Raw genomic sequence first — 24,351 nt, forward strand, 5'->3', positions numbered from 1 at the left:
GAGGGTGCAAAAAGACACAGCCTGTCCCGCAGAACTGTCCTAAAGTCCCTGAGGTTACTTTGCCCTTAGACAAACCTCCCCACAGATCGCCAAGCTCTTTCAGAGATGTAATTATCTATCCCTGACCCAGGCCTCCAGCTACCACCATGAGAAACGCAGAGGAAGAGCCAGGAATCACCCCATCTCACTAACTGCAGCCCTCTGGGCGGGTAGCGAGACACACGTTTAACAGTGGCCATGCAGCAACACACAGCAGGGAGGGACCGAACCAAAATCTTTTCTTGGGGCTGCCCCCAGAGAGTCCCTCTTCTCCACCAGGAGGGAGATGTCTTAATAAATTATCATGCACATAAAGCTGGCAAAGGCTTCTGAAACTCCTCCAGCCCTCATGCTTGAGGCTTGCAGGAGGCCCGAGTTGTGAGGTTTGCAGTATTCCTTGTGGTCAGAACTCTACTTTCAGCAACCAGGTGCATGGACTCTGCCATACGAAGATCTGTGGCAGCTTCATTTGCACTTGGTAGAATAACTGGGGACCTTAACCACTCCTAACACAGCCCTTGGCTCTTCACTGGCACACTCAGCTCCAGTTACGTTACTTAACAACTTTGCTGCTTGATACAATCTGTGTTTTGTGTTGACAAAAGATGGGGTACAAAGGAGGGGGAAAGCGAACAGAGGCTATCTAATGGAAGAATTGGAAGTAACGGAGCTTTTGGAATCGTGGCAGCTGTTCAGGCTATGATATAAGCAAATTAGCTACAGGGTTTACAGTAGAACAATCAGTGACACTTGCACTGTATTTATTAGGTTTCAAAGTTCTCGGCTGTCTCAATTACAGAGCCAATTCACAAGTCTCAGAGCTACCATAGCACAAGATATGCCATGACCCACATGTCTCAAGACTGAGAGCCAAAAGTTTCCCATACTCAGCCTTGGCATACCATCCAAAAGCCTCTTCCTCCATCTTAGCCCACGCACTCTCGAGAGCAAATCTGTGACAAAGCAGAGGTGCTCAGGCAGCCCTATAATCCACGGAGTCAGCTTGTAGGGAAGGAATAGTGGCAGAAAGCTACCAGAGAGCATCACTGACAGCAGTGATGGCAGACAGCGTGTCCTGACCCAGCACTGGTTCTAGCACTCTGGTCTGTCCTCTTACCCAAAGCTCTGAGTCACAGCAAGAGATGTGGGCAAGTCTGCAGCATTAAGAGAATCACTTCCCTCTAGTTTTGGTAGCTTGCACCACACCTCAGCTACAAACAGATGTAAAAAACTTGTGATTTTAATACAGTCAGATCCTTACCTAGAGGATCTTCAATGAGGAGTTGCAACATATGAATCTTCCTATGAAGGAAAAACACATGTCCACTCCTAACATCCAAAGGCAACCTCACAGGGCATCTCTCTTGTGGGTCATCTAACCCCAGCTGACTGAAGTTCAGATGATAGGGATCACACTACCAGTGCCCTTCCTCCTCCCAATGGCGTGGTAGAAGCCCTAGACCTAATGAGGTGCAGAAGGCCTATGCTGCAGACCAGCTCCTTTTGCAAACGCTGCCAAAAGATGGGCAGTGCAGACCCAGCCAGGAGAATGAAATGCAGGCGTCCAGGCTCCTCTGGCTTTTGACAGGGTGGTGCTGCCTGTCCCAGCTCCTCCCTTGTTCTCTTATGCACACAGACATTGCTCTCTGGCTCTGTCTGTACCCCTCTAGATCTGAGTCTGTATCCAGGCAGCGTTAGCACACTGGTAAGGCATGTCTGTTCTTCCAAGGCTGTCCATTAAAAACGACAGGAATTAGAAGCCACAGCAGACCAAAAGCAGCTCTCTGGCCTGTGATCACGTTACAGTACAGGAAGGAAGAAGGCACTTTGATCAAGCTGGAATCACTTTAAACAGCTTCCACACTGATATCCCAGCCACCAGAATTAGCACCCCAACACTCCAGACATCCCATACCAAAAGACACTTCCTGCTCCAAGATGCACGTCAGTGCCGGAGCAACACAGAGGCTGGCTGTTGGTGACTGTGCAGGTGGCTGGTGAGCGCTGCTCCCAAAGCAAGGTCACAGTAGCAAGTGGCACAAAGGAACACAAAGAGCCTCATACATCTTATCAGAGGAAATCAAGGCTCAGCAGGGCCTGACTCTCCATTTGCATCTTTTTCAGTTCAGGTCAGATCTTCATGGGACTGAAGTGGCACTTTCAACACAGGTATGTGCTAGCTGTCCTCAGAACAGCAGCAACTAGCACCTTCAGAGGCAGCAGGAAAGCAGAGGCCTGGTTTCCCAAGCAGCTGTTCCTGGGCACACCTATGGGTGACTGGAGTTCTTCCAATCTGCCCACACCACCTCCCCTTGCACCCATGCCCTGCAGCCTGATATTGGCAGGCAGAGGGTTAACGATGGCCAGGGAGCTGCGGAAAGCCTCCTCCTTGCCCTCTCCAGAACAATGGGGCTATTGTGGGAGGCCAGGCAAGTGTGGGCAGATCGCTGGCACTGGCAGTTACCAACTGGGTGGGTTGTTCCTGCCATGCAGTCTCCTCCTCCATAGTCAGGTACAAGGAGCGAGGTGGCTGCTGGCCCTTCCCCAGGGTTCTGGAGAAAAGCAGAGCCAGCCTGGCTACATGGAAACCATCCCAGCATGCCCAGTTTCCCTGCTGAGCAGTCTGGCTCCTACCAATTTATCAAGATACCAAATGTAGTCAGCCTCGCACACGGCACAGCTGCCAGCCAACACCAGCGTGAAGCAAAGCAGACTGCGAGCTGCCAGAACGCTCCCAGCACTGCACCTGGGTATCCAGCAGGATCAGCTGCACTATCGGAATGTGCTGCAGTGGGACTGGAGCAGGAGCAACCAGGTCTTTCTCACCCTAAAGTCACATTCCAATCACGGGTGCAAGTACTGGCCTGGAACACCAGCCCTTGCCCCATTTCTCTATGCAGTTGGCAAGAGACAGCTATAAGGGAATGTTTGGCAGCCACCTTGGCCAGTGAAGGACCTGGAACATAACTGGGAGAGGCTGGAAAGGAGGTAGGGAGTTTGGAAGAGGAGACAGACATCACAGTGAAAATTGAAGGGCATACAACAATCACCATGCATCTAGTAGGGGAGAGAGCAGTTAAAATTTATTTCCTCCTCCATCCTTTCTAGCTCAGTAATGGTAAAACAAGAAAACCTGAGATGTCAGAAGGACAGGGACAACAAGAACTTATGATCTGTCCTGCACTCTTGCAAAGCCTGAGACTTCTTCCACTCAACACACAGTAGAGCAGTGAGAACATAGCCATAGAGGGAGGGGCCAAATGGAGGGTGGAGACACTAATTGTTTTTTTTTTTTTTTTCCAAGGCTACATACTCTGAAGTTGGAATGAACAAGTACAGGGAGGAAGCAACTCCAACATACTCCTACTCTCCTACAAATTTGCATCTCCCAGCCCTAGCAATGCCATGCAGAGAAGCTGGGATGCTCTGAATTCACACCCCAAATACCCCAACCAAGCTGATGCCTGATGTAGCAGTAGCAGCACTACAAAGTCCTAGGACAAGGCAAGACCAGTGCTCTGTCACACTCTCCAGACTGCCTAGCGGAGTTTCAAAGCCCTGCTTGGAGAAGAGCCAAATTTCAGGCATGCTGAAGTTGCAGCCCACAGTGTCATTGCCTACATAGGCACGGCTTTTGACACCACTTCCCAAATCCTACCATTTCTACCACACAGAGAGGAGAATACACACCTGCTCCTCAGATTGAGGCACAGAGGGTAACACAATCAGCCAGGGTTTCAAATGAATTCAGTAGCACGGCTGTGAGTGGGGCCCAGCCTGCTGAGGATGTTCACTTGATGGCACAACACACAGCAAGAGATAAAACAGCAATAAAATGGTATCAGTTTAAGCCTCCCAGACACTCAAACCTCCTTTCCTCCCAGACATGCCATCTCCAAGCTTTTCCACCTGTCCCTTTCTCCTATCCCCCAGGACTCTGCGGCCCAGACATACCCCACGCAGCAGGCTGCTGCAGCATGCCAATCACTTCCAGGACATGCCTTCATGCCCCATGGACAATTTCAAGTCCCAGGTTCTGCTCAAGAACCTTGGGCAGAAAGCACTGGCCATCAGGGAACAAAACATCAAAGTTTGGTTGTTCAATTTTAGTTTATCTCCCGGGAAGCCAACGATCAGGAACCTGATTCTGGATTACCAGCCTGACTTACAACTGCAGCATGCTGCCTTTGACATCGGAAGTTGTTTTGGCAGCTCCACTACAACAGAAGTCAAAAACAGAGCCCTGCACAATCCAGCACAGCAGCCATCGGCACCCTGGAACACCCTGTGCTAGGCACAAACCTGCAATCTGTCCTGCGAAGTTCAGTTCCAAACATCTGGATTAATCAAATTCTTGACAAGGGTAATTTGCAGTTCAACAGGGACTCAAAATACAGACAGGACTGAGCACATCACTCCTTCTGCAGACTGCTGTTGTGCAGAAGTAATGTAGCAAGAAGCCTAGAGGTTTCACTATTCACATGAGAGACATTCCTTTCTCCACTTTGCACTGCCCTTTCTCCCCGTGTCTCACACCTAGACTCAACCTCCCAAATTTCAGGAGCACAAACATCAGCCAGCACAATTCTCTAGCCTGGTAGCATCAACTCTGCCAATGCAGTGAGGATCTTTGTTTGTTTTTTATCCAGACTCCCTGTATCCTGCACTAGTTTGGGAGCACCATTGCTCTGTAATTTCCTGGAGCCAGGCCAACAAGTACTTAGAGCGGACTTGCCCAGCACCCCAGGTCTGTGCCCCTTGCTCATTCTCTCAGAGCCAGAGCCTTCTCCACTGCAGCTCTCAGCTAACTATCCTGCAGTTTCTTTACATTCCCTATCTGAGGACGCTGCTTTGGCTGTTCTTCAGATTGCTTTCTTCAGCTGTTAGTCAGCTCAGGCAAGCCCATTTTGAGACATACTACACCAGTTAAATACAACAGTAAAACACAACAGTACTTCAGGTCCCAAACAGGGGAATACAGGCCGGTTGCTCTCAGGGACAGGGCTACGGACAGACCCGTCAACACACATGTGCTATGCTCCCAACTTTGCTGTCAGCTCCATTCAAACCAACAAAATCCACAGATGGATATTGCTCTTCCCCTAAATATTCAAGCAAGAGGGCCCAAGAAGAGGGCAAGTAAAAACATCTGAAGAATCTGATAGGGTAGCGTTCAATCTGTGTATCTTTACAAGACAGAATGCTTGAAAGAAAATATAATCTCTTTTCCTAACAAAGAAGAGGCAGAAGTTGGGTGTAAAAACAAAACAAAACAAACAAACAAGCAAGCAAACAAACAAAAAACCCCAACCAAACAGAGCAAGAAGGACAAAACAATCTTTGTCCTCACTTTGCTGGTCACACAAACAGAGGCTAGCTTCAGTAGTACCCACTGTCCCAGCTCACAGAGCATGACAAGCCCAGTTGCACCAGGCACTAATGTTGTGAAAAAGCTGTGTCCCCATACTCAAGAAAGAGTAGAACATCACACACGATTTCCCAGCTACATCGATAATCAGCTCACAGAAACCAGACAGGACAAACATTCTCAGAGCTCATTGACTTGCTCCACAGTTCACTTCAGATGCTATCCCTTTAAAGGTGGCTCCAAAAAGCACACAAGGGTTAAATCTGCCTATAAATATCTGTTCTCAGCAGGGCTGCTGCTCTGAACCCTCCAGCCATCTGTTCTAGCTTTCCTCCATCTAAGACTGTAACATCTGAAACATGCTCGAAATTCTTAAGAGTGCTCCCAAAAATAGACTAGGACTGTGGCTTAGCTCTGTCGCCTGCATCTGAGAACATGGGAGCATGTATGAGTATGTCTCCGTCAGCACAAGCCTAAAGGTGTGCGAATATGAACATGTCTGTGTCTGTCTGATGGTGAGCAGGCCCACACCAGCAAGGATCTATTTGCATCCATGTTAGTGTGGGTGTGCCTGCTTAACCACATATCCATATGAATCAGCATGAGCATGTCCACGCTGGTGGGAACCTGTATCTCTACACGTGTGATCTGCACTAGAGCGTGGGTGTGCGAGAGCCTTTATGCCAGCAAATGCAACTGAGCTCCTGCTATGCTGTGCTCCCTGGTGGGAAGGCAGCACTGTCAAATGCAGCCAGGTGTCTCTCCTGCTGGAGCTGCAGCAGCAAGAGCACGCAGTGCCCTGGCACTGCTCAGCCTGAGCACTAACTGGTTTCTCCTGTGAGATCTCTGTCCCCAGGCCCTGACACTGTCATTCAGACAGCAAGCCTTACCAACAGCACAGCAGGGAAGAGAGGACAAGGGTCAATGCTCTTGGCTCAGCAAATTCCATGATCCCACCTGTGGGCATCAGAACTTATCTGCAAAAGCAAGTAAAGCCCTACATGCAGGAGGCCGGAGACAGACTGGTTAGTCATGTGCAGGTACTGCCTGCAAGATTTCCCCAATCAATCCGCAGAGAGCACGCTGAGGCAAGGTTTCTACTGTAGACACAATAGCTTTAATTTACAGCAAAGTGGGCTCTAAATCTCCCTCTCAGTGCTCACAGCCCTCACAGTTCTTTCCAAATGTTAAAAGCATCAGTAGATGCATCTTTTCAAATGCCAAGCTCATTAGCCTCACTCCATGAGGGCAAATCCAGGAGAATCATCTTCATGGTCACATGATAAAATGGGAAACAAGCTGTCACCTCCCAAATCCTGCAGCACTGGGAGTGGAGCCTCTTCTTGGGCACCCTCCTCAGGCTCAGGGTACGGTGTTGTCCACTTATACTCTAGTACCCATATTCAGTGAGGATCATCATAAAGCTCAGGCCTGGCTGCTGCCCTGCTGACGCTGTGTTACAGAGCTATACACGTGCAAGGACATAGGCAGGGAACACCCAGTGCCCATTTCAACATAATGATGGCAGCCCAGGGATCAGAGAACAGCTAGGTTTTCACCTCTCACTACTTCCAGAAGACTGACTCTCTTTTCCAGACCAAGTGAAACTATAGACAAAGGCAACCTCAAACACAGAGGACTTGGCTGCGGTGGAGTGGGAAGGAGAGCAGCAAGTCTCAGGGCTCCACATTTATGCCAGTCTCCAAACCCTAATGCAGTGCTGTGTAGAACACTTGCCGTAACACAGCACAGGCAGCGCTAAACCCGTTTTTCAAACCTCCCGCCAGCCCTCAAGTGGTGGAAAGCACTTCAGCGGACTCTCTCAAGGCTGTACCCGCACATGCAGGTTGGTAGAGGGTATCCAGGCTGCAGTAGGTACTGCACCATTAAAGTGTCATGCAGCTTTCCCTAGATTATATTAAAAAAGGAAGAAGATGAGTAGTGAGGTCAGAGGGTAGAAAGCCCATTATCGCACAGTTTTACCAGGATTTGCCAAATGGTCAGCTGGCTGAGGAGCACCTAACCAGCTGCCCAGCTGACTGGTCAACACTCCAGTACACACCACCTCACCCTAAAGAATCTATATGCATTTGTCAAAGAGCAGAGATGCAATCCAACTGACAAGCTCCTAAAAACAACAGGGATCCTACTCCCATTGCCTAAAGCATATGAATACATCCAGGCATGTGCTTGCACACACTGTCTGAATGAGTCTCTATTTTCAAGATAGAACAGTCTTTTTCACTCCGCTGATGCAGTCAACATAGCCAGCTAACTCAGAGAACCATAAGCAAAATTTTTCAAGAAGCCTAAAACCTAAGTATACCTAAAACTGGTGACAATGTGAATGGAAAGATCTTGACATTTCAGCCCTTCGTTTCAGGATTTTAACACGGCTTCAGCAGACTGAGTGAACACAGCTATATGATATTTCCTGGCAGAGGAAAAAAAAATAACCCGTTGATCCAAGTATTGACTTGATTCGGGACTTGGTGTTTGTTTAAAAGTTTGCCCATGGGTCAGACCTCATTACAAGCATCTTTCCTGGTGAATAGGTTAGAAACAGACTGTGCCAAGCTCCAGTCACCTGCCCAGAGAGCAGAACATAAGCAGGTGTTGAAGTTAAGTAGTCCCTCAGAGATGCTTCCCTCCTCCATTCCCCCAACATGGAAAACAGTTTTGTTGAGTGGAGGGACACCACAAACAGCTATAAAACAGTCCACAGGCAGCGCATTGGCATTCTGGGGAATGCAGCATAGCTATGATGCAAATGGGATGTTGAAGGGGTGCCAGAGAGTTTCCCCAGAAATTTCAAATCACAAAGAGGAAAGGACTTAAACAGCAGATCCATTTCAGGACTCCCTTTTCCTCTCTCTCTAGAAAGGCCAACAGCATTTCAAGATCCTCAGTGTTGTCTGCAGTCCTACTAGGCAAGGTCCTGGAAACCAGAAAATGAAGTTGACCATGACAGTACAGAACTGAAAAGTCCTGTTTCACTCTCCTCAGGAAAAGCAAATAGCAAACAGACGAGTGGCCAGGATCAGGTTTTAAAAGCCATCTCCATGTTACTGCCAGCAGCAGTTATGATCATACTGCACATGCATTCTCAGAGGTGAACTTACGAGCTCTGGAGTCTGCACCAGTTTTGGTCACATAAGCACCCACTAACACAGGCAATTTCCAAAAGTAATACACACAAACAGTTTCTCTACCAGATCAGGAACCTAGTGAGCTCTACTCTTGGAGGAAAATAATAGTTTCCACCTTAGAATCCCTCATGGGTGCCAGCAATCTGCAGGTCACTATAAGCTGGCATCTTTATTTCCAAACCACTCCTGCTCTTCTTCTCCCCAAGACATTTGCTGAATTAATACCTTGTTTGTGAAAGAGGCTAACTAGAGGCACTAAGTATGCTAGGAATAGCACAGAGAGGTAAGCTCTGCACCATCTTCCACCAGTGCACATCAAGCTGCCAGTCATCTATTGTAGAAAAAAAGATCAATGCCCTCACTGGAGGCAGGGTGCACTACATTAGTAGGCTAGACTCACTGCATTGAAGGGTTCTCTTGAGCACTGAAGAAAGCAAGAATTTTTCTGAAGACCACAAATTAGCTTACGAAACAGTGTGGCTACATCATGCTCAGCTATCCCATCACAGAAGTACTGTCCTATTGATACAGAGCCCTCCTCCTCCCACACCGTTTGAACCTTTCAGGCACCAGCTCAGGCACCAGAGACAGGGAAGGAAAGTTAGGAGAGGCCAAGGACTACCTACAAATGCAGGAGACACCATCCCCAACAGATTTGTCTGAGCACCTGCCTCCTGATCTCAGCGCTCCCTTCCTTGATGCACAGCAAATGTGCTGCCCCATTGTCCTCTACTCATTTCCAGTCTCAGAAGTCTTGGCCAACAAACACCATCCGCGCTTCTCACTTTTCCTCAGTGCTGCTGTTCTGCTCTCATAGTTCCTGAGTGAACTGCAGACTTATATGTGCTGCAGCGTTTTCATAGCTGCATCATGTTCTATAGCATAGGCAGAGCCATTGAGCATCACTGGCGAGAGAGGAGGGGAAGTAACTACGTGTGTGGAGAAACATCTTTTAGGGATTAATACAGCTATCATTTCCCCAGTGTCTGCTTTCCCCATGTGACATGTGGCAACTCAGCCTCACCAGGAGCTTATGAGCACTTTTCCCAGCCTCCCCGAGCACCTTAAGTTCCCTTCATTTCAGTGGAGTGAAATATATTGGAGTCCAGTCTATTTCAGCAGGATTTATTTTGCCTTTTACATTTCTTAGCCCATCACATCCTCTTCTGCTAAAATAAAAACAATAAATCTATTTCTCCCATTCCTTCCCTTCGCTGCCTTGGAAGTATGTCTTGCAACTGAGTGGTGATATATCACCGAGGAAGCAGCAAACTAGTTCAGACCAGTGTGGGTATCCTCATTTACCCACATGGCTCTCAGCAGCCAACCAGCTTCTCGCTCTCATGCAGCCCTCTTGCTGAAGTACACAGAAGCCAGAGTCAAGCTGAAGCATTTGCCAGGATTTATGCATTCAAAATAATAAAAATCAACATACAAATTAAGAAAATCTGTCTCTGAAACCGATCTGCCAATTTGCACTCGAGAACTGTTCTTGCCCTGAGGAGCTCCCTTTGTTTGTTGAGTTAGTTTTACTCCTGTAAAGTGCTGCACACTCAGGCTCCCAGTGACCCCCGGAAAGCTGGGACACACAACCAAGTTCCACCACCGGCCACACAGATCAAACTGGGATATGGGCTTGCCACAAGTGTGCCTTAGTGCAACCAGTAACAAGCTGAGTTAGCAGTACTCAGGGACAACACCTGCTTCCCTGCTCTGTGATGTCTGTGCGGTCTCCCCTCCACCCTGGGAACAGCTCAAAAGGCTGCCCACAGGCTCACTACAGACTTTAGATGCATAGGAGTAAAACCGTTGATAGCCAAACTGCAGCCCACAGGGCTGAAACCATCCCCCCTGCACACACCCTTCTTCTGCCCATGTCTAGCTGCAACTGGGTGCGGGGATATTTACACATTGGGAGCACAAGACGAAATAGTGATAGTCCTGACAGATCACTCTGCAAAATCACATTTCTGTCCCTCCCTGTCCAGCAACCAGGAAGAGACACTAAATCCTCTCAGAAACGTTGGCTCTCCTGTTCTTGTACAATGCCACACTTGCAAGACACTCCCATAAGGCAACTTCAGCAGGCACTTTTCCTTGGGATCTTAGAGGGGAAAAAAGGATTGACATCCATTTGTACCTTCCACACCCACTGCACAGGAAACATGCCAAAAGCCAGGGCTACCTTAAAGGCTCCCTTCACTGTGACCTAATAGGACCTGAATAAAAACAATTACCCTTCTGGTCCTAAGGGGTTTCTCCATCCTAGCTGGATCAGACGCTCCGTCCCCGAGATGAGAATGTCTTCTCTCCACTTCAGGCAGCCTCTCACCCCCCGCAAGAACAGGAGAAAAAACCCTCCGTCTCTAGAAGGTCCCCCCCTCTAGAAATACCAGGCCTATCACAACAACAGAAGCTGTGCAGCAGCTGCACAATCCCTCCACACATTATGCCCCACAGGTCTCATTGTGCAGACCTGGCTCTAATTGTTGAGTCTGATCTAGAACGGTAACAAGTTGCAGAGCTATCTAAAGTGCACAAAACCTGTGTCCTGTGCATCTGCAAAGGGCAAGGAAGAAGGAAGCATGCTGGGGCATGCAGCAGGACCCCCCAATCCCTCCTCAAACTCTGATTCTGTGCTCTTGGCGTAGTGACAGAACAGAGAGAGGAGATGTACACTGCAGAGCCCAGGCATGGTTCTACAGCTAAGGACTTGTGATGCTTCTTTTACATATCTTGGCTCCTAGAAGTCTCAGTCTTCACTTAAAAAAAAGATGCAGTCAAGGTTTGAAATGCTTCCCCACGTTAGACCCACTAACACCTCGAGCTCCATTCCACTGTACCACTCCTTCCTAGGATAAGTTGAAGGGTGAAAGAAAGGTGACAAGAACAAATGAAATCTGCAGGGCCTCTGCCAGATCCATAGGACTGTCCCACATAACACGGACCCTAAGTCATTCCTGCTAGAGCAGCAGCTTGTTAAGCAGGAACTCTCCTCTGATGAGAGTGGCAGAGTGAAGCAAGAGCAGGAGCTGGTGGCCTTCTCTGAAGGTCTAGAGGAAAGCCAAGCTCCCAAGCTAAGAGAAGGCCCAAGAACGCCATCAGTGGCAGGCAGAGGCTCTCAAACCTTTCACATTGTTCATATCTGAGCATCTAGATGTTCCAGTGCTCCTCGTTTCACTGCAGTACTTGGTGCAGCAGGTAAGGGGAGAACTGTGTGATCCTCCCACTGTGTGCGAGGCAATAACAATGTCCACCACTAGCTACTTCCAGCATATGGACGTTAACTGCTGGCTCCTCACAGAGGTTAGCAATGAGCTCTCATACCGCAGCAGGGCCAGCTATCCTTTGAGCACACAAAGGCTGCTCTTGCCCCTGCCACTAGGATACACTGGCCAGCACAGACACGCAGAGGTGAAAGTCTTAGAGCAGTATGTGCCTGAAGCCCAATCACCTGCTCGCACAGCATGCCTACAGAAAGGCTGAGCACCCACGGCTCTCCCCTGAACAACACTGTGTCTAGCCTCTCTGGAAAACGATAGGCCGCTCACAGACAAGGGCTGTTTGTTTCCATCTTCCTAGTGGAAGCATGGACCCCACTGTGTATTTCAACCAGCCACATGTGTGCCATGGAAGCTGGAAGCATTTGTAAACATTTAGAAACAAAGTTACACCTCTCGCCTCCTTTTGCTTCCCAAAAGCTGGCCCATGGCTGGTACAGCTCCTCAGCGCCAGCGGGCTGAGAGAGGCCTGCTCCTCTGCTCCCATCCCAGATGTCAATTGCATGGCCTTGGGCAAATCACTTCACTTCTCTGTTTCTCCATCTCATTGTCAGCAAGAGGGGAAAAACCACAGCCGTCCCTCCAAGCCACGGATGCACAAGACCTGCATGCTCAGAAATGGCAGATGAAGCGCATGAGAAGGACAGATACTATCACCAGGCCTACAAAGGCCTGCGCTCAGAAAGCAGCTCCCCCACTTTCTAGGCAGCATCACTGGAGGCAGAAGCGAAAACAGAAAAACAAGCTGCCATCCTGCACCTTTTCCCTCTAGACTGATTCTCAAAATAAAAACCAGCTTCCACTTGTCCCAGCCCCGAGAGAGAACGAGGCAGAAAGAGGTTTGTTGTCAATACATGAAACTGTCGCTAAGTGAAGGGGGAAAAAAAGGGGAGGGGGACGAGGGAGGGGACAAAACCACATTTTTATTTCTGGTGGCCAGCCAGCTGACTGACTCAGCCAGTTTGGTCGCCTGCCATACAGATTTAAAAACAAATCCAAGCTCTCAGAGAGGGGAGAAAAGGAGATGCAGATGAATGTGCTTTTTCTTTGGTATATGTCAAACAGAACCTAAACCAGGCTAACGTGTATTTAGGAAAATAGCTTCTCTGTCACTCTCTGTCCAGGAACTTGGAGCAGAGTAAGACACAGCACAGCTCTTCTGCTACTGTGCTACCAGTACGACACACAGCATAAGACTCTTGCCATTGCACTTTTCCCAACAAACTGCCGGCTTTGCAAAGAAATACTGAAAGAGTTTAAGACTCAAGGCCTGCCCGCAAGCTGTTTCTGCCCAGCCACCCAGATTGCTAGAGAGAAAGCAGTCCATGTCTCCAGATAGGTGCCATCTACCTGTCAGGTAGATCCGCCACGCTAGTGTGATCTGCTGCATCCAAGTGGCATGCTAGGAACAGCGCTACCGCCTATGTTCTTTGCCAGTGCCATAGCTCATCGGTTCTGGACTACAGCTCCATGCAGCAAGCGCTTCCCCACCTTCACGTGCGCCCTGCTGGAAGAATGTGCACAAGAGGTGGGAGGAGCGGAGAAGAGGCTGTTTTGAAATATCAATTCCTGTTTTACTTATCTGGATCCCACAGTGCCCATGGCACAGTAGCCACTTGTAGTGAGCGCTTACTGTTCCCAAAGTGCTGTACAAACATGAACATGCACTCCCCACACCCTGCGCAGCAATGCAATACACTGGCATGTTCAGCACTGTACCAGACATGCAGAGCGCACTGCCTCACACTGTTTCTGAGCTTCAGCACAGTTGTTCAGTCATGAAATTGTATGTGAATAAACACTACTTGACACTTCCCAGTTGCACCAGGCATTACAATCACTAGCTAGTGAAGCCTCGTGAGCCTCCCACATGGTGATCTCCCATAGAAACCGGTCAACCTCCCTGGAGATTAATCCCTCAGTCACTGCAGGGAATGCAGACAGAGTAGTTACCTAAGGAACTGATGACATGCAAATGCAAACCCTGAGTTATTATTCCTGTTTCAAGATAGCACAGAAAAACTGAAGCCATTGGTCCAATGCTGTACCAGTCATCAGAAAAGTCAAGAAGAAAAACCTTTGCACTTTGGTTCCCAGTCCGTTAATACGAACATTAAGACAACACTGCTGCTCAATACTGGAAAGCAGCCCACTAAACTGACATCCCGCACGTTGCTCTGGACAACACTCATCTACGAAGGAATTATCTCCGGTACTGATCTCTGGACCTGCAAGTTTTGCAGAGGCTCAAAATAGTCTTGCGCATGTAGGCTTCACAGGGTAGAGGGAGCAAGCGCTGCCCCCGAGGACTGCTCTGGAGAGGCCTGCTCGAGGCACCGGGGGAGCACACTGCTGTCAGTGCAGGTTCACACAGAAAGCCCCCAGCCAGAACAACGCAAGGACAGCTGCCAAGCTGAACAGGACCACTGCTGCACGGCGAGGTGTACCACTTGCAGACCAGTGGCTCAAACGCTCCCCAACTCTCAGCCCTCAAGCCAACAGGCCGGACTCCCCTTCAGAGATGTTTCAGAGCTGCACAAGAAAGAAACGGGGCTGGGGGCAGGGAGGGGAATGATGGGGAGAGGTTTGAACTAGAGCTAAAAGGGGAGATTTAGTAACTGTCGGAAAAAATGGCTGCTTTATTGCAGGCAGCTTGTAAACCCTGGAGCCTGAAGGTCTGGGAGTAATTTCTCCCTCCCACGTGCTGGGCTCAGTTTGTACTGGGGGTCAGAGGTCAGTGCTTTTCCAAAGCATTCTGGGAAACAAGCCAACTGGAGCAAGCTGCTAAAAACCACTCCTGCAGCACAGAGCAAGCTGCCGAGAGGAGCGCACTGGAGTGCGCGGTTAACCCTTTGCAGGGCAAGTTCTCTGCCCCATCTGTCCCACTAGGCTATCCCCTGGGCACAGGAAAAGGATGGAGAGAGTGGTGGAGAGGCCCCTCTGGAGATGCCTCCCCAAAGGTGGCTGGGCAGGGAACCCACCACAGAGCAGCGCGCTCTAGCGCTGGCAATTGATGCCTTGGCTTTACTCGAGGCCTGGAGCCAAATGCCTGCAAGTAAACTCAGCCTGCTCCCCGGCTCTCCAGTAACCTAGTCCTGCTGGCAGGTTAAACCCAAGGAGCCAGACGTCTAACAGAGGAAAAACAAGAGCCCAGCAGAGTAAGAACCATGTGCTGGGATAGAGTCCTGCACTAGCCTTGGCATGGAAGAAAATGCAGGGCTCAGGAAAATCCCATGCACTGTCTTAGAAGCGAGAAGAACTGAGGGCTCAAGGGGTACAGGCCTCCTTGAACCCAGCAAATACCCTTCAGCCTAGACACCTGCCTCCACTATTCAAAAGTTCGCTCGAGAAGCCCGTGGACACAAAGTCCCGACTGCTGGTGCTAACCAGGTGCTCAGAAGCATTTACAGGAGATAACTCTTCCACGTGCAGGGGTAAAGCTAGAGTCCTGGCACTCAGTCTCCAGCTCCAGAGGAGGATGCCCTCCCCAGAAACCCACTCAGCCCTGGCACTCCTCGTGCCACATCTGCACTTTCCTCCCACAGCAACATTGTGTCCTGCTGACTTGCCTCCGTCTCCCCCACTATACTCCCAGCGGGCACAGCCAACAAACAGCCTTCACGTGGCACTTTCTGCTTCTCCTCAGCGTCTGGCAAACACCAGAACTGATCAGCCTTGCCTTCAGCTGCTGGTGATGCTCCCATTTCCAAGGGGAGGTTTTAAAATACTGTCTGCCCAGGTTCCCTTATCTCTTTAGCCACTTCCTTCTGGGTTCTGGAACAGAACCCAGTTGGCTCAGAGAGGAATGGTTTTGCTGCTTCGCAGGAGTGAGACAGCAGCTCTGGATCACCTGTGCAGGCAAAAGCTTCCCGCAGCATTTCAGCTTTCTCTCTCAAGGATGCGCACGAGTGTTGCTGGCCTCCAGCCCAGTTTTGCTGCCCCCACCCCACCAAGTATCTGCTAGCAAACAACGAGGCAGGGAGTGCAGTTCTCTTTCTCAGCAGCATCTCTCATCTCTTTCTCAGGCACATGCCCCATCTTTCCCTCACTTCATCTTCCTCCTGCTCAGTGCCTTGCTGTGCTGACAAGGAGGAGGGCCTGTGGTTACTGCCCAGGCAAGCAGGAGACTTGAGCTCTAAACTCAACTTGGCCGCACAATCTGGTCTACACTGTTACCCTACGTGCAGCAGTGCTGGTCCCAGTTGCCACAGATCAGTGCCTTCAAAGGTACCCATGGGTGCACCAGTTCCCTTCGCTGGTAATACAGGGAAGCCTTGGCTCTCCTTGCCACAGGCCTAGCCACCAGCCTAAACTGCTTGCTGCCAGTCCTGCTAGTCTCCAGGAGCACCAGCCTCATCCTCATACTGGCCTGCAGCTCCCATCTCCATACCACATCCCTCACAGGCATTCAGATGACTTCATCAGCTCCTTCCTAGATACCCACCAAGCCGCCTCAGAGTTTCAGGCTAGGCAGAGCAGCTTCTCAGCTTCCCTGCTACTGCTCTTTCCCCAGCACCTGGCACAGGCATGGCCCACAGCCTTGATAAAGGAACAAAGAGGTCAGAACCTAACATCAACAAACTGGGTGCTGAGCAACACTCCACTGCAATGCTGTGCGTTCTCCAAGCTGATGGGGTTCTGGCTGTATCTTTGCACCCCTCCAACACAAAGACTGTCAGTCAAGAAAGGTCAGTCCACCTCCCTCCACCCAAAGAGTGATGTCTTCTTGTCCAAATCCCTTTGAATTACGTTCACATCTTTCTGATCCAGGGACAGAACAGAAAATTCCCCCACTGGCTTCATATATTCCATCCTTCTAAGCTCTTGTTTTCATGTCCCACCTGCAATCCCTCCAGCTCCTTCTTCCAAACCTGCCTTTACAGTCAGAGCTACTGAATCCTCTTTCATCCTCTCCCTTCACCTTTGACTAATCCACATACCTCAGCTCTCCTTCTGAGTTTTCCCTGAGATCACAGCCCAGCATTGCCTTCATGCTCCCAGCTGCTGCTTCACCAGTTTCAGGAGAAAGGGGTTTAAAATGCTCCCCTGTACCCTCTTCATTAAATTCTTTCAGTCCACCCCTCCCCAGTCCTTCTATTCTCATCTTCAGAGAACCTCTGACACTAGAAGCACAAACCTTGCAGCCAAAGGATCTCAGTGACTCGCACATTAGGGAACTGGCAGTGGTAAAGACTGACTTTCAGCCTAGCTCCACACTTTTTGGTGCCAAGCAGATGTCCGCAGAATATCCACACCGGCTAGAATCTACCTCCCACTGCTGGTCACATACAGGAACCTAGTGCAGCAACAGTGAGAGACTGAAACCACAGAAACGCCACTTTGCAGGGTGCTTTCTGCTGCCAGGATTGCAGAACTACCAAGTCTATGGGTTACTGTCAAGGGGGAAAAAGCCACAGCCCTACTTTCTGCATCCAAGGAGTAAATCTTCTCACTACTCAGTCGCAGCAGAAAGACACAAATTTTCCTTCTCCTGGAAGGAGCCACATGAATACCTGGAAGAGTGAACTTTGCCCTTCGCAGCTGCACGGGACAGACCTGAACTAGACATCAGACCAAAGCTCTGGCACCAGGGCTGCAGTTCACAAATGACCTTGCTGCATCTGCTCTAGTCAAGCGACTGAGCTCTTTGCCCCAGATGCTGTGCATGTCTCAAGCCCCAGGCTCTAGCTGGAGAGCTGCCAAGGAGAGGGCTGCCTGTTTGAATCATGAGCTAGAATGGGGCAAGCATCACTTTTAAGCCTTTCCTCTCTGTCAGGCACCCTGATTTTTTCAGCTACAATCTTGCGAGAGGAAAGGCTGATTGGAACTCAGCCAGCACCAGGGAAACCACTATTTCAAGGTCCTGCGACGAAGCCTGTAAGAGCAGAACTGAGCTTTGCCTGGGTGTGTGTGGCGGGGGGGGGGGGGGGGGGGGGAGGAAGGTGATGCAAAGAGCCGAGCCATTTACTGGGAAGTTGCTGCCGCCTGCCAGGAGGTGGTGGGGAGAGGAGGCAGCAGATGTCCACAGACAGCATTTGGTGAGACCCTGCAGCGCTCCAGCCCTGTGAGGGGAGGAAGGCGGTGGCTGGTGCCACTGCTGCTGCATTGTAATTGAACAGGACAAACACTACAGCGTCTGCTGAGAAAGCTTACGTTGCCTTTCCCTCCAATAACCACTACATCCGAGATGGGAAGCAAGAGTCCCAGGACCCTGATGCAGCATCTGAGAAAGACCTCAGGATGCCAGGCAGGAGAACACAAAGCGAAGAAGGAAAAGCCCCATAGTGAAAACTGCAAGCCCCTTCCCTGTGAAGCAGTGGCAGCTGTAAACCCCAGAGCAGCTGAGCACGGCTGCAGGCCTCTGCACCAGGGCCGAGTCTGGCTGCGAGGAAGGTAGTGTGCGACAGTCCACGAGTTCCCTTTACTCCCTAGCTCCCAGTGTACATGACAGACAGCTCTAAAAGCCAGAGTCCAGGGAGAAGAGGGGAGGTTGCCCAGCAGGTTCCCAGCAGAAACAGGAACAGACCCCAGGAGCTCTGGCTACCAGAGCCGCCTCCTTCAGGCACTAGCCCCCTCCTCCTCTCCTCTCCCAGAGTTGGGAGGAGAACCCAGGTGTCCTGGCTCACAGCCTCTTCCTCTAATCAGCAGAGCATTTCAGCTTCTGGCAAGGAGCGCTCACATTTGCGACTCCTCAGTTCAGAGTGGGGGTCTGTGCTTCCCCTTCATTTTCCAGACGATACAGAGCACAACAACCAGCACCGTGGCAGGCTGCCAGCAAGCCCAGACCCAGCAGCACTGCTTTCTTTGCATACGTGAGGTGTCAGCTGGGCTCTAAGGCAATCCACGTGGCTCTAGTTTCCTGTCTCTGGGTAAAGAAGGTTTGCTTCCTCCCCACAATAACGAGGCCAACCAGGGGAATTCTGCCTTCAGGAACTACCCAGTAATACAGACTGCCTAGGACTGTGCTCTTCCCATAGTTTTTTTTTTCCCTGCATCTGGGATGCATTGTAACAAGTAGAGCGTCTCAATTAGGAAAGGTGCGGGGGGGGGGGGCGGACGAGAAGGGACACCTTGGAGAATTTGCTCTGGGGCACTGGGATGCCTGTAATCAAGGGAAGGAAGGAGCAAGCCATGTTGCTATCAGGCAGCAACACTGAGCATCACGAGGGTGAACGCATCTCTCACTGCCTAGGTTATTCAAAAGGATCTTAGAACTCCCAGAAAAATCAGTGCTGCTTCACTTTAGATGGAAAGGAATCGAGTTAAGCCAGAGGGGTCTTTGGCTCATTAAGTGAGCCTCAGGCTTGTTGTTCAAACCAAATTAAGCAGTTCCCAGTCTCCTCCTACAGCATACTGCGACACAGTCTGGCACTTGGGTCCACTTGACTCCTCTTAAAAAAAATTAATTGACACACAAATCAGACGAGGCAGCAGTCTACTGGCCAGGGGCAATGTACACACTTCCCACTGTTTCAAGCTACAGGCACAGCTCCCCCATACCTCTCTCCCTCCTCATGCCAGGGTCATCCATTAGCAACTGTTCTCAAGAGCAGAGAGGTTCCCCTTGATGCACACTTTGCCTGCAAAATGAATTTTGGATGGCACATTTTGGATAGTCCTTCTTCAGCCATGTTGCAGCTTTGCCACACACTCTTCTCCACCCTGGCCACCAGGCAGAGGCATTATAGGACTCTTACTCCAAGCTGAGCCATTTTCCTGTGATCCAATTTTAAGTCTACCAAGACAACACAGCTACACTTTTCCAGCTACATTGCAAGCAGCAACAACAGCCCCAGCTGTTGCAGCAGCACCAGTCAGTAACAGCCATGGATCAAAAACCTAAACAGTGGCCATTCAACATGCTAATAATCAGGTCTTGTAAGTATGGCAGTGCTAGAACATAGCACTGCTCCTGCACATGCTCACCTCTCCTATCCCCTTCCAGCTAACTAACCATCAACTTCAGCTACTTCTGCAATCTTGCTTCAACCTTAGGTTGGGCAAAGCAATTAACCTCTCCCATCTATTTGCAGTGAGATGGACACAAAGCTTAGCATCATCCAGGCAGGGATCAGCAGTCTGGAGGGATACAAACATTGTTCCCTTTCATGGAAAGGGAAACTGTCAAACAGAGAAGTCTTTGAGCAAGGCAGTCCTAGCATCAGCACAAGAACTAGGAAATCCTAACATGGCTGGTTTAAATCAGTCATTTTAAGGCTAGGGACTTTGGATTGTCAGGGGCCTGTAGACTACTTCTAAGAGGTCTGTGAAAAGTAATTAAGAAAGGCAGCCTATTACTACAATAGCCTTACGCTTGTTGTATAGGGGTACATAGAGTACCAGAAAAATATTAGGAACACTTACATTAAGTGAAAAAAAAAGTCTAGAACCTATTTATTTAATTAATATATTTAAACTAGACTGGGACTTTGTGAAACAACTTTGGATTAAAAAGCTTAATAAACTAAATGATAAGCACTTGCCAAAAGTGGTAGTGTCTCTTTGAATAAACTGGAACTACTACATGTGATGGGGAGCAGTTACTGAAAGTTCAGATCCTGACTGGTGCAAACACTAAGCCACGCAAATCACCCTTTTCACTAAAATTACACATTTACCCGCAAATTCAAGGCTAAAATATATTCTTATTAAATTATAATTAAGTGGCAGGACACTTTTTTGCTGAAGTTCTACTTAAAGCAAAGTCCTTTATTATCAACAGAAAGTTTAGAAAGTTTAGAGTTTAGAACTTCAATTCATGAAACAGTGACTTTCAACGAGCTAAAACGGGAAGAGGTGAGGGTTGTTTGTTTAACATCGGCTCCAAAGCACGGATTCAAACACTGAATAATGTGCTTTAGTGGGTTTTGTTTGTTTGAACAGCCTAAGAGGGGAGCAAAATTCACACTGAATTCTCCTACCATACCCTCCAGTGCAGGTGGGCTATCTAAACAGAGCATTACAGTATTACTGACCTATGGAAGTGTCATGGAATGAAAGGTGCTACTGACTGGAAATACAGCCCTGCCCATGCACTTATCAGTTCTACATTTCACTTTGTACTGTTCTCACAGTAAAGATGACAAATAGGGCTCTGGACTTTTCTTTTGCAGCGTAAAGTGAAGGTGCAAGTTGACACTTTGTAAAAGATTCTTCATTGATGACTAGGAAACTAATTAAAGAAGGAGTATAAAAGCATCCACTTCAGCAATTTTAAAACAGAAATACATAGACAGCATCATAGAAATAAAAAATAGTTAAAAAGCATTTAACTGTTTTTTGAACACTTTGCAAATACTTTTCCCAGCATGACTTTTAACCTTTGCGAAGTCTCACTCCTTGGCCCCAGGACCTACTGACACTGCAGGGCACAGATGTAGCCATCCCACTAGGCACACTAAGCCATGGCAGATGCAGCTGATTTGCACTCCAAGAGGAAAACTCCCAAATGTCATGCAGTGCCTGCATCCCAAAAGCCAGCTCCAAAGGAGGGTTCTGGACCTCCTGTAAGCACCTCTGTTCACATGCTGGCTGGTGGAAGCACATGCAGCACAGCAAACAAAGTGCATTTAAAAGAAATCAAGGAGTCCGGCTCCTTGTTGCAAGTCCGACAATAGCTGCAGCCAGCAGCCTATTTTGTTCTCAAACGAATCTCCCCCAGGAAGTTATTTAAAGGATATTTAATCCTAGCCTAAATGTTTCAAAACTGGGGTGAGAGAAGGACTGGATACACAGCTGAAAGCCTTTGCCAGGCTCCCCAGACCATTGCAGACAGAAATTTCTCCATGAGAATCAAGTTACAGATCAGTGGTGACCATTGGCCAATGAAACAGAGTAAAACCTTCAGCAGCAAGCCAGGCTAGCCCTGCACACCTCCAAGAGCAGCAGCAAAGGGAGTGGCAGTGTAAACCCTTTGGAGCAGGAGACAACAGCTCCCCAGCACTCCTACTGCTTCAATACAGGGCAGTGCCAGAGCATTCGGCTAGGTGGGCAGATGGCTCTTATGGTGAGCCAGGAGCATTAGCCAGCATTGCCTGCTGACAGCCTACAAGCTCCTGAAAATATAGATTACCCAGTAGTGTTCCACCAGCCTGACTTCACTACTGCTCACACACTGTATCTGCCACAGGACACACTTCAATTGCTTGCAAGTCACCTACATACTGGCACCCAGCTGTTACAGGCTGCCCTACCCTCTCTCTCATCCAAAGCCCAGCACCTCTGCGTGCTGTTGTCAGAGGAATCCTGCAATAGAAAGATCAAGACTCTGTAAAGGTCTAGAAACCTTTCAGTGGAAAGGTTTTTCTTTTGGCTTTTGAGAAGCCAGATCACCAAGACAGCACTTCCCCAGGAGCATAAGCGCCAAAAGAGCATGCATCAGAAGAGCAGATATGCATGCCCACATGTGCAGGTTGCTTCCCCTTGCCACTCCAAACCACTCACACATAAATGCACGTACCCTAATCCTGCATACTGCTGCAGGCACTCACACACTGCTTCATGGCAGCTTCCCACATGAGCCATGCTTTTCAACTCTTCACTGAGCTTAGCTGTCAGTTCCTCACCATCAGCCCCTTCAACTTGGGATAAGGAGCCACTCAGCATGGGCAAGACATAGCTGCAGCAAACGGCGTTACAACTTTGGACCTCAGTGCAACCCCCATAGGGCTCAAGAATTAGTTGGGATTTAGAAGCCCAAGTTCCAGAACAGTTGAGTTTGACAGGAGCTGTAAGTGCCCTTACAATTGTAAGCCAGGCCATGCTAACACCACCGTCAGACCTCAACCAGCAGAAAGGCAAGCATGTTGGTGAAAAAATCTGCCCTGCTCAGACAAACAAATGGCAGACCAGGTTTGAGAGAAAACCCAGTGCCTCATCTCCACAAGAAAATGTTGGGATGGCTACATTCATACTTCCAAGCAGCAGAGCAAAGGAGCTTGGCCTCTATCATCAAATAAAATTTCCGCTTCTGCCTGTGAGTTCTGAGAAAGAAAATGGGACTTAACTCATTTTCCAGTTGGAAGAGGGGACACAGTCCCAGGGAGGTGCTTTCTCCTGCCCAGTGCAGCAGAGAGCAGAGGATGAGTGCAGTGCCAAAGAAAAGGGAGAGGAGGGCACAGTTCTTGTGCCCACATCCCACTCTTAAGGCTGCCAGGCCCACGCAGGCTGCCAAATCAAATAGCTATCCAGAGCCACAGTCCTGACAGAAGTAACAGGCTAAGCCCTCAGAGGAGGACAAGCGCAAGGCTCCATCCACCCAGGGCGATCACTGCCCACATCTGATGCTCATCCATTCCGACTGGCAGCAGCTGATGCCTACAGATCACACAGAAACCTCAATCCCTCCCACTGGAAAAGCACTGTAACTCCCCCAAGCAGCTGCAGCTTTATATATCCCAACTAACACCCCCATCTCCATCCCCACAATGCCTTCTGACAATTAGAAAGGAACTGGAAAAACTGTGGACACATACAAGGTGCACCCAGCCCCACAGCAGGTACCAGTAGCCAACGTAAAAACCTAATCCACAGGTTGATAATGACCATACATTTGGACTCTAAAGTTCTGCTGATTTGAACATTATGATTTGCCTACACTCTCCCCTTTCAGAGGCTGGATGGAAAATCACCTTTGTGGGGGAGCCATGGAGAAGAATTGCAAAAGGAGCAAAACCAAAACACAGTGGCATTTGGGGAACATGGTCTAGTTATAGGCCCATGAGGATCTGTCAGCAGGAGGGCAAGAACCTGCATCCCTGGTCAGCCTGTAACCCAGACGTCCATCCCAAAAGGAGGCATTTGTCAGGACTTCAACAACATGATCAGTGGGCTCTGGTGAAGGAAACCACACAAATACAAGAGCAGAACTTAGCCCCTCACTGAGAGGGAGTTTATCTGAAACTCAAGGAAAGGAGCAAAGGCTCCTGGTTCCTTTTTCAGCATTATCTTATTGATTGAAGGCAGGCAAGTCATAGCACGCATCTGTGCCCCGGTTTCTCCTACTGTAACACAGTTCCTCAGCTAAAAAGGTGAATTATGTAGGACACTGCCCCTTCTAGATCCAACATGCTAGCAGCACTTGCATTCCTACATCCCTGTTCCCACCAGACAGTGCCTGGGCACTCTGCCATTCTTGTCTTCTGGGACAGGGAGGCAATCGACACAGCACCCAGTCCACCTAGGCCCTCTCTCCCTGCTGTTCTCCTTCATGTGAGGCCTTGTAGACTGACATCAGCACAACTATGTGCAAAGGCCTCTGCCTGCTACCACGGTAGAAATAACAACATTCGCATTCAGAAAAATATAATTAGCAAAAGATTAAACAGCCAGTAACTATGCCGGCAGCTGGGAGGAAAGACACAGCCCACCACATCCTTGCAGAAGGAGCAGCCATGCATGCTGGCACAACAGCTTGTACAGATTTGCCCTCCCAGGTCACAGCACCCCAGTCTGGCCCCCATGTACTCCTCGACACCAAAATCCTTTAGCCAGAGCAGGAAGGGCAGGCAACAGC

The 24,351-nt window shown here is 49.3% G+C and overlaps 1 protein-coding gene across 2 annotated transcripts in view; it reads right to left on the minus strand.

Annotated features, from left to right (window-relative positions):
- The window catches only part of BCL9L (BCL9 like), an 87,920-nt gene that overhangs the window by 25,611 nt on the left and 37,958 nt on the right, over window positions 1-24,351 (minus strand). The window lies entirely within an intron of this gene.

This window comes from Rhea pennata, chromosome 24 (genome assembly GCF_028389875.1).
Source record: "Rhea pennata isolate bPtePen1 chromosome 24, bPtePen1.pri, whole genome shotgun sequence".
NCBI classification, from domain to species: Eukaryota; Metazoa; Chordata; class Aves; order Rheiformes; family Rheidae; genus Rhea; species Rhea pennata.